Consider the following 11,460-nt stretch of genomic DNA (forward strand, 5'->3'; position numbering starts at 1 on the left):
CACAAACTCAGATTTCCTATCTACAGAAATGGCAAAGCTCCTACATTGTCATAAAAAAGCTTAAATGATACCCCGCGTGTTACTACTAGAATTAGCTGAAACATTTTCGAAAAATGGCAAGGAACACAACAACTAAAAAAATAGGAATAGAAAGAGGCATTGACGAATTGAGATGTCATGTATCTTTGATTTCTATAGGAAACAAAACAAGGAAAACTCTAAAGTTGTCATTTGATGTCACATAGGAGAAACACAAGAATAGTAGATGCAGAGAAAACAAAACATGTTCCTATATAATAGCCATGTTCAAATAACAATTATATATAAATTATAAGATAGCAATTTTTGTTCTGGACGATACAAAAAAATCCCATAAAAATCATATTCTCTAGAGTTCACGTGTTTTTTCCTTGTTCCAAACTTGTCCTAAAATAATGAAAACCTGAGTAGCCTAGCCCTGCGTGGCAGCTAAAAGATGATCATGCAGATGGGACTGCACATACCTGTTATCCAGTTCCGCAAGGATTCATTTTTTTAAAAGTTCCGCAAGGATATGGTAAGATCCAGTCATATATCTCACCACAAACTAATTAACTGGTTTCAGAAGAAGCGGTATAATTTGATTTTATTTTGTTCTTTCAAGTGTAAAGTACTCCCTCCATTCCATAATGTAGTATGTATAGGGTTTTTTTACGTCAAACTTTATAAAATTTGACAAGTTTATAGAGAAAATTATTTATATCTGCAGTACCGAATATATAAAATGTGAAACTGCATCTTATAATGAATCTAATGTTATATACATATTGACATCCTAGATAAACTTGTTCGAAATTTGTGAGGTTTGACTTTTCAGAAAAAATCTGCAAGCACTGCTTTATGGAGTGGAGGAGGGAGTATATAGTAAGCACTAGGCATTCAGCCGGGAATCTGGTAAAACGTGTAGGATCAATCGATTCAGTAGCTGCTGAGAGCGGTGTCGGCACAACGGGAGCTGGCCGAGGCGGTCCATGGACAGTACAATCAACTGTGGATCCTGTGGGCCGATGAGCAGTGCCGCACAAAGCTGTCTCCGATCGGATGGCAACCTGTCCCCGGTCTGTGCAGGCACTGTCAAGCACGTTGCAGCCACAGTTGGCATGCGTAGCAGCTTTGGCACGAACAGGGACGACCTGGGCTGGGATTAAGCAGCAGCATCTTCAGCTCCAGAAAGGACGGAAAGAAGACGTACGAGTAGCATGCCGCCGGCGTTGAGTTTGCCTCGCACGACCGCGCGCGCGGAGCCTAGAGCTTGTCGATTGTGTGAAGCAAACTGCAAGAAGAACAAACACACAAAGCTTACCAGCAAAGGCGCGCGTCGACCAGCTATCGTGCAATTCCTTGTGGGAAAAGGGAAAGGAAATTAAAGCTGATTTCTCGTTATAGCGGAAGGGTGACGGTTTCGGATGGACCGTCTACTTTTCCTTCCTTCCTTCCTTCCCTGGCCACACCGCACTGAAATACTCCCTAGCACCATATCTCTCGTATAATCCAAAAAGAAATTAAAAAAAAAGCATATCTCTCGCGGCTTCTTCTGTACTATCGCCCCTGCTGCGATCAGTACACATATAGCGTCTGTTTGGTTTATGACTAACTTTGTCACAATTAAGCTCAGGCAAAGAGTGGCTGCTATAAAAAATATGGCTAACAAAATGACCACCACAAATGTGGTAAGATTTGTCCAAAAATTGAGTCTATGACATGTGGACCGTGTAGTTAGAAAAGTGTGGCAAAACCACAAGTGTGACAATGAACCGAAAATATGCCTAAGATATTGTGGCATGACTAAGTTTAGGCGTGGCAACATTAGGCTGCAAACCAAGCAGGCCCATAGGTCACCAAAACACAAGTTGTACTGACTTGTACCGTCATTTTATCCTCCTGGCTTCTTTGCTACACGTACACCTGCAAGATTGCACGCACGCGTACTGTGTATACTATATTAATGGCCCTCAAAAAATACTACCACCTCTGTACTAAAATATAAAACATTTTTTAGGCTAGTTTAGCATACAAAATATCTTATATTTTGATACGGGAGGAGTAATATATATATTACACGCGTACGTGGCAGGTGGCACAAGCCGACCACGACCACCATATCTGCATCTCCGTCTCGAGCCACACCACCAGACATCACGTCAACCAGCTCGCCCCAGCCGCCGCCCACCCAACGTTCACGTGACCGGGTCCATTCCCCGCCACCCAGACCAGGCCACGGGCCCCACGCGGCAGTGTCATCGCTGCTTCCCCACCACCACCGACGTTACGTCTCCTCCCGCGGCCGCGCGCGAGGCCGACACCCACGGATGATCAGCCGCCTCCCCGCTATAAACGGCCCGTGCAGCCCACGTCTCCGTCCGCCCCGTCCCTATGTTCGTCTTCCGCGTCCACCCAGCTAGTTGCAACCCAGAAATCTCCGGCGCAGCCCCAACCCTCTCGAGAAGCGATCGATCGCCCGCTGTGCGCGCCATGTCGTCGCTCGCCGTCGGCCGCGGGCCGGAGAGTGAGCTGTACTGGCTCGGGGGCCTCTTCACGGCCGCGGAGCTCGCCGCCGCCGACCTGCTGCTAAAGCTACGCGGTGACGACGATGAGGCGGCGGCGGCGTCCGCCGACACGTCATCATACTCGCGGCGGTTCCCGAGCTCCCGCCGCGAGGACCTCGCCGTGGTCGACCAGGAGACGGAGGAGGAGCGGGCCTTCGAGGACGCCGCGACGGCGTCTGCGGCCACGCCGTTCTCCTCGAGGCGGTCTGCGAGCTCGTGCTGCCAGGTCCCCGTGAAGGCCGAGGAGGAGCCTCGGCCGATCCTCAAGGAGACGGCGCCGTCGCTGCTGGGGTCGATGGAGCTCGACAGGAGGGTGAGGAAGAGGTACCGCCTGTTGTCTGAGTTGTACGCCGCCACGGCCCCGGTGACATCATCTTCCGCCTCCGCGGAGAAGATACGGAAGGTACACGGCGACCACGGCGCCGGCACCGTCGAGTCGTCGGTGGACCAGGCGACGAGGAACGGCGAGGGACTAGTAGCACAGAAGGGCTTCTATGTAATTACAACACCGTGATCTTAGCGTCGTTTCGCCTCCTCAGCTATACTTAGTAGTAATCTTCTCGGAGAAGGAACGGAAGGAAAACACACTTGTACAGGACTAAAAAAACTAAGGTGGTTACCGCCTGAAACTTTTGAATCTGAGCTTCCAAGGTCAGGTCGCATCCGTCCCCCAAGAATTTGAATTTGAAATTTTTCTTCTCTCCTGGTACTTATTACATGTAAGCACACACACCAAGAATATTTTTTTTTGACATGCAAGGCATGAACACTGACAATTCCATTTCGACGACATAGGAGTTGAGGAATACGTATCCCAACTATTGGGGGGTGGGGGGTTCGGCAGTCGTAATGGTTAGACTAGCCATAATGCATAGTAACATACACTAGTAACATACACATATCCCTAGACTATATTACTATCTTCATAGTGAGTAGTAACATAAGTGTGGTAAAATACAAAGCTTCATTTATTAGGTTATAGACTCATATTGCATTGGGCATGTGATGTTACAGTAACTAGCTAAGTTACTAGTACTACATCTCTCCTCATTAACTCATTGCCACATAAGCAAATTTGCTGAGTTGGACTCGATGTTACCACCGAAGTTACTCCCACTGTGGCTAGTCTTAGCACCTTCTCTCAACTCTGGTTTCGTTAGTACTAATCCTCTCCCCCGCAAAAAAAACCCTCAACCTCTTGCGCGAAAAAAACCCTTTGAAATAAATCAGAGGTTAGAAACCGGCGTAAAAGTTGAAAAAAGCATGCACGTAGCACGTTGTCCACTTCTTCCACGATGTTCCATATATCTCTCCATCTATTTATTTATCTATCTATCTCCATCCCCCATCATCCTCATATCTCCAACCGACATCCCGCCGCAGACCCATTAAAGTTGTGTTCGGTTGACAGGGTTGCGATGGGGTTTTGGCTGCGATTGGGGTGGATTTAATCCTCTACAAGTCAAAAACCCCCCAAATCCCTCCAATCCTCTTGACAAAGGGTGTGACCGAACAAGGCCTAAGTTGTAGCAGACAAGGGAGGCAATGAAGAAGACGTTGAGGTGCAGGGCAGTACCGTGGAAATCGAAGGCCCTGTGCAAATCAAAATTAGGCCCTAGGTGTGAAAGAAAAAATTATTTTTTGTCAACCAGTGTAGCTTTTCACAAAACATAGCACCAGTTCAAAGTAGAAGCTTAAAAGAAACAACAGGTACCTAATCTGCATTTTTTTAGTTGTACTCTATGCTATTTTGGAAGAGCCGAGAGATGCATAGGGTGGCTTGGTGTAAAATATTTCAATCAGTTCTTTACTCGGTACCTAATGCTTCAGTTAACACTTTGATTAAGAAAAAATGGGGCCCCTCTGGTGCTGGGGGCCCTGTTCGGTCGATCATGTTGCACATGCTCATATACGGCCCTGTGGAGGTGTATCGGGAGGTTGGTCCCATCGTCTCTAGCTGTAACGTGAAGAGTGTCGTGTTGGTGGAGGATTGACTCATCATCATGGCCACAGAGTACCTCATTGAGTGGAAGGATGGGCACGAGCCAACCTGGATCCTGGTGGGGGCGATAGCCGAGAGGAGATATCAGCAAATGTAGTTGCGGAGTATAAGGCGCCATGGAGGGAGGCCGACACGGAGACGATGGGTGCACTGCTCGCGGACAAGGTGATATGGTGAAACAAGAACGCGAAGGGTGTGCATGGGCGCACGGTGATGCCCTTTGCGACGGGGCTCAAGTGATCAAGTACGTGAGTTTTCTTTGCATGCCCGTGGAGGCGGGCATAGTCGTCGTCCATGGGCAGGGTAAGACCATGTGACAAGTGGGTGCACCCTGTCGGAGTAGGGCACCTGGGCGGAGGCCCCTGACAAGAAGAGGGGGTTACTGGCGGTGGGACGTTCGGCCTGGTCAGCCTTGCCCTAGAGCACGGTAAAACGGAGCAAAGCTTTCCATAAGAGAGTAGTCCAAGCAAGGGTATGCGCCCGACAAAATGCACGGTAAGCCAACATGACAAGGAATACCCCCAAAAGGGTGAGATGCCAGAACACCATATCTAGGGACCCTACAAACAACACCGGCAAGGCCTGCCGCTCAGTCCAAGCTAAAGTTTCCTCATGTAGGAATGTGTGATCGATGGAACGAGATGTTCCAAGTCCCATTCTGAATCACCGAGGTCATTAATAGAAGTGGTAGGAGAAAATCGACGTTAAGCGAGCTCATACCGAGCCACGAGTAATGCCAAAAGAGAGTACCTTCTCCATCTCCTATCGAGAAGCTAGTACCCAGGCAGATCTCGTTCTTAATTGGCTGGAGGGGACTTCCAGAACTGATATCCCTCTGTCTTCCGACGTCGTTGTCCCATATGTATTAAGAGGTCATCTACTCCTTCCGTCTGGGTTTATCAGGATGTAACCAAGCTTCCCATTCAAATACCGCCTCAACATAGTACTTGTTAATGGTTCTCATGAACTATCAAAAGGGGCCATTTTGAAGATTGAGTGTTGGTTCGTACATACGTTGGTTATTTGTGGTGTCCATCCATCGCCTTAATCGCTTAGATAATAGAATGTTCAGTTCCAGCTCCAAAGTTAGCACTTGATTATCAAGATTGGTGTGGAAGAAAAAGAAAATGCGATCAGCTAGAAGAAAAAGGAAATGCGATCACAAAAGGAAAGGGGAAAGAAGAAAAATCAATCATGGACGTACGTGCACCTCAAAAAAGGTGACTAACATAAAGCTTTCATGTGTTCATACTCTAATTAACAACAACTCTAGTCTTGTGTATAAATATTGCTTCAACTTGCCAAGATAAGATCAAGCTATCTACTTGCCAAGATATAGACTACCCTAAATGGTCTTATATTTAGAAACGGAGGGAGTAGCTAGCTTTGGAGCTGGAACTGCCCATGTATCATTCAAGAATCCATGAACATTACGACCAGCATATGTTGAAAGGAAGAAAAAAAATTGCATCCTATTTTTTGGAGAAAATTAGCACAAAAACATCATGAAAAGCACGGTTAGAGTATGCCAAGATCACTGGCGTGCGCTTGCAAGCAAACTATACATACAACTATGGTACTCATATACTACTCTTTTGGGCTGTCCAGTCCCGCATCATGAGACTGGTCGTAATGATAGTATCATAGTTAGTATCATGCGCGCCAACTAGACAATTTTGATGAGGTGTCATAGCATTAAATGAAAAAAGAGAGGATGTAGTATCATATCATGATACCGTATCATATTAAATGCTATGCTACTTTGTGTCATGCATGACAATAAATAGAGTACTACATGATACTAATATATAATATTATGCATTAGGAAGGTAGTATCATACACTAGTATCATATGCATGATACTAGTATATGATACTCCCCATTACAACCAGCCTGATGGGTCAACTCCGGTCTTGTCAAGTTGGGGAGCGAATGCCAGTTATTAGGGTCCTTAATAGTCACACATGCTTGTCAAGTTGAGAGAGAGAGAGAGAGAGAAGAAAGATTCAAATTCAAATCGTGGAGGAGGGAACCCTTTTGGAGCTCTAATGTTTGGAGATCTCGGAACCCAGATTCAAATTTCAAATTCAAAACTGGAGGCGCTAACCATGCAGGACCACGGCGTTGGGGACAGGGGGAAACCACGGCGTAATTACACAAGAGCCATTTTATACCCGTGTAAGTAGTACTTTCTCTCCTCTCTAGTAGTCTCCGCCGTACCTCGTCTCCTTGGACTCCGATGACGGCCCGCCGTGGTCGTGGTGCGTCTTCCTCCTCTTCTTCGCGAGGATCGTGTCGGCGTAGAGCTCCGACAGCAGGCGGTACCTCTTCCTCGCCCGCCTGTCCAGTCCCGTGGACGCCGACGCTGGAATCTCCTCGACGACCCGCTCCTCTGCCTCGACGGACAGCCCCTCGCAGCGCGAGCCCGCCGAACACCGCGAGGACTTGGTGGGCTCCGCCTTCGCCTTCGCCTCCGCCTCCGCCTCCGCCTCTCTGAGAACGCTGAGCTGCAGCAGCAGCTCCGCCGCCGCAAGCTCCGGCCCAGAGAAGAGACCCGCGAACCAGTTCCCCAACTCCAAGTCCAGGTCCAGCCCGCGGCCGACCGCGAGCGACGACATGGTTGGCTGGCGCCGGCAGACCAGTTGCTTCGCGGGAGGAGGAGCGAATCGGAATAACTTTTTTTTTTGTTCTCGGGGACTCGGGGATGGGTGGGTGCGGATGAGAAGAAACGGGTTATGGGCGTGGGCTGCACGCGCGGCTTTATAGCCGAGACGCCACCGTGGTTACGAGCCGGCTGGGTCGTTGTGTGTGCAATGCGCATACGCACGTCTCTGCCAAGCGTGTGTTGCTGAATGGCCACTGAGCAGTTTCTTATGTGGTATACAGTTCAGGATCCTGTCTAAAAAAATTGTGTCTATACTACTTCCTCCGTCCCAAAATAAATGTCTCAACTTTAAACTAACTCTAGTACAAATTTATACTAAGCTCAAGACACTTATTTTGAGACGGAGGGAGTGTTAAGGATGAAGTCGTACGTGAAAAATGAGAAATGGTAATCGAGTAGCCGGTGAGCAGTAGTAACCATGCATACGCAAAGCGATTTTTAGACGAAAAGCAGATACAGCAACGTAGCACATGCGAAGCCGTCGTTGTCTGAAAAAAATCGGAGATTGCACCAAATTTTGTTTCCTGCAAGGAACTGCGAACTGCTGCTGTATGGCGTCGGAGTCGCCGTCGCCGTCGCCTTTCTCCGCTAAGCTTTTGCTTTTGCGGTTTGCTTAGCGCGGTCGTCGAGGTCTTTGCCGGGCGCCGTACGTCTTGAACGCAAACCCGAAAGCGCGTGGGGTCTGGGCGTACGTGTACTCCCGCATCCAAAGCCACTTGGATCCTGTACTCTTGTCATCTTGTGCACTCCTGTGCCGGTTGCAACCGAAGCAATGTACATAGAGTCGCGCTGGTCGACCGGCGGATTCCCTCGACCGGTTCAGTCCCCCGCCGTCCGATTGACCTTTCTATAACCGTTGGATGCATCTTCCCCCTCCCCCAGATGCGTCTCCGACTCTCCGTAACCCCATGCACGTCATGCCTGCAGAAAAACAGAGAGATCCCCTTCCCACCACGTTCCCCTCGACATAGCTCGCGCGAGGAAGAAATCGGCCGCGGGCGTCCATAGCCGTGACTATCGAATTGCAGCACCTCTCGTGGAACTGCTCGCAGGAAGAGCACCCTGCCAACCGGGCACATCCAGTCATCTTTGTCCACCTGGCAAGAGCACAGTGGTCGCAGGGTTTCAGCTCGACCACTTGTCGGTTGCATCTCCATCTCTTGCCGGCTGCAGCTTTGTCCCTTCCGGTTGCTACTCTGACATAGCCCGTTCCAGCTCCTCCACTTACAGGTTGCAGCTTTGCTATGGCCGGATGCAGCTCCGCCACTCGTCGGTTCAAGCTCCACACCCTGCCGGTTGCAGCTCCTCCACTCGACGGTCCAACCTCGCCCCTTGCCGGTAACAGCTCCTCCGATCGCCAGTTGCAGCGTCGCCACTCGCCGTTTCGAGTCGCCCGCCCGGTTGCAGCTCCTCCACTCGCCGGATCAATGCAGCTCTGTTGAGCGCCATGCCGGTCCCAAAATCTCGGTGTGACGGTTGGAGCTGGGCGCCATGTCGGTTCCAAAATCTCACAAACACCGCATCTCCTTGTGGAAACATCAGCTTGTCAGAAGCGGCTCGCGATGTTGGTCGTAGCTGCGTGTGTCGCCTGTTGATATCCACACACCCCCTCCCCTTCCCAAACTTGGAGTGGCCCCATTGGTGGCCCCGTCGCTGCAGACGTGACGACTTCTCACAGAACCAACGAGCCTCGCGGTGGTGGTGGGTGCCTCTCACATCAGTGGTTGGGGGCGGGGATGCGATGGCAACTAGGGAGTTAGGGAACAAGAGGTTGCGCGGTGCGCGTGGAAAGATAAGGATTGAAACAAGTGCTCACTCCAGGACACGCGTCGCGTGGGAGGTGACCGGTGGGGGACGAGCACAGTTGGTGCCACAAAAATGTTGTATTCAAATTCCACCGACAACTCAAGAAGTGAAAAACAGTCAAACCAAATTAATGTTAGTTTTCTGATTAGGCCAGAATTTTGGCCCGTTTACATAGTCAATGTTGAATTTCTTGTTCTCATTTCTCAAGCTCTGTTTGAAAGTTATATTTGAACGCGGCATTGTAATACATTATTTTAGTGTCATATTATTTTTAGATTCTTGGACAAAATTGTATAATTGCTTTTATGATAGGTGCATTGGAGATGCTCTCACATGCGCTTGACCTAGCGTCTATGCGAGTTTTTTGAAACCTAAAGAGGTCCAAGGGCACGCCAATGTCTCTCTTGTAGCGAGACTGATGGTTTGCCTCGCCCGCATTCACACTACAGGGAGTCGGTGGTGGTTCGGCCCAGTGGAGACATGGCGGTCTTGATGATGTCATGTTGACATCATGCTAAGATCGCACCAAAGTTTGTTTTTTATTTATATTCTAATGGATATGTTTAAAAAATGTACTTAAGAAAATTTTAAAACCGTGATTTTTGGAAAATGTTAACACTGTATAGAAAATGTTAGCAATTTAAAAAAAATGTTGATAGCTTTAAAAAAATGTTCGTGACAATAAACATGCCCCTTGGGTTGTGTAGCTCCCGTGGAAGTCCAAAATGAGCAAACATGTCACTTGGGTTGTGTAGCGTGACCATGCGAATTAGTGTCGGGTGGCCCGTTGGATGTTTTTTACGGCCCGTAAACTGATATCCCACACGTGAGATATCTGGGCTATATTGAGGAGGCATTTTCAAAAAGAATGAGCTAGATCGCAGGTATTTGCACACGAGGTAGTAGCGGTGTCTAGTCAAAACGGTGAACGAAGTGTACAAAGGCGAGTATCATGGGTAGCGACAAAGTGAGGGGTCTCCCGAACTTCATGGAAGACGCAGTTTGGAACGGGATTTTTGGTTCTCAGGTGCTCCACACACAATGAAGGTTTTCGATCGAGATGGTTACATTTAATTTGAAGTAAAATTGTCTAGTTGTAATACATATCCAACAGCTCACTTTGCAAATTGATCTCTAGACATGCTCGACTAGTGTCGGTGAATTGATACATAATTTGGAAGTATGCTTCTAGTCCCGAGCTCACATGCACATGATATGAACGGTGTAATTTGAAGAAATAGTAAGAATAAAAAATCTGTTTTTTTAACAACAAACATTGCTGAGTTTTATGCTCGTGTGAAAATATTTATGATGAAATGACATTCATGGATATGTGGGAAAAAGCAAAACAAAATCACTGCTCCAAAAATACTTTTTAGAGAATCTTTTTATCCAGACCTGCATGAGCATGGATGTCATTCCATCATGAAATTTTGCATGATGTAAAACACTCCACAATGTTTATCTTAAAAAAAGTTTTTTTTACTATTTTTGAATGTTTTACTGTTCACCTAGGTGCATGTACATGTGCATTGGGTGCTCCTGGTACTCACAATCTGGAAACAACCCTACTAATGTTATTAAAAACCGGTAAAATTATTGTTTACAGATAAAACACATATCTAACCTGGCACAAAAATTCCCGTATTTGAGTCCAATTCAATTTTGAGAAAAAATGTAGAAATTTTATCGTGGTCCATAGCAAATTTAAAACGGGCCTCTAATCTCACTCCAAAGAAAGCATGGCCGGCCTAGGTAAGAAATCCGGGTAGCCATGGACCTGTGGACTTCATTCTCGTGTCCAAAATAAAGAGAAGAAATTTTGCTCAAAAAGAAAGAAAAAAGAGAAGAAAAAAAAGTCGAGAGAAAGAAAACGTAAAAGAAGAGCATCATCTGACTTTTGATTCGCCACAAGCCAAACACCACACGCTTTTGGGTCTTTGTCCGGCAAAACCGCGCTGGCTGGACGCGAAGACCTTGGTGATCCTGTTAAGCAAACTGCAAAACGGGAAGCCTTAACTAGCAAGGCGTCGCCAGCCTTGCATGCAGTTCCTTCCGTGAACGGAAAATAAGTACTACACTGATTTTTATTTTCTTTATTTGTCAAGGATAGACGCCTTGCATGCAGTTCCTTCCGGGAACGGAAGATAAGTACTACACCGATTTTTTATTTATTTGTGAGGGATAAGTATCTCTGATTTATGTTAGAAGTATTCCAGTGGTGTAACTTTTTTCTCGCGAAAAGGATCCGGCCCTACTATAAAAGTTCATGAGAAAATATAAAGCAACTCAAATATAGTAAAATTTACATCGATATCCCTGCACCATCGAACAACCATTGCTAGAGTGGACAAGGGCCTCGAGGGGATGTAGCTTTGTTTATGCATGTTTAGCTTTTACGT

Source organism: Triticum dicoccoides, chromosome 5B (genome assembly GCF_002162155.2).
Source record: "Triticum dicoccoides isolate Atlit2015 ecotype Zavitan chromosome 5B, WEW_v2.0, whole genome shotgun sequence".
In the NCBI taxonomy this organism is placed as follows: domain Eukaryota; kingdom Viridiplantae; phylum Streptophyta; class Magnoliopsida; order Poales; family Poaceae; genus Triticum; species Triticum dicoccoides.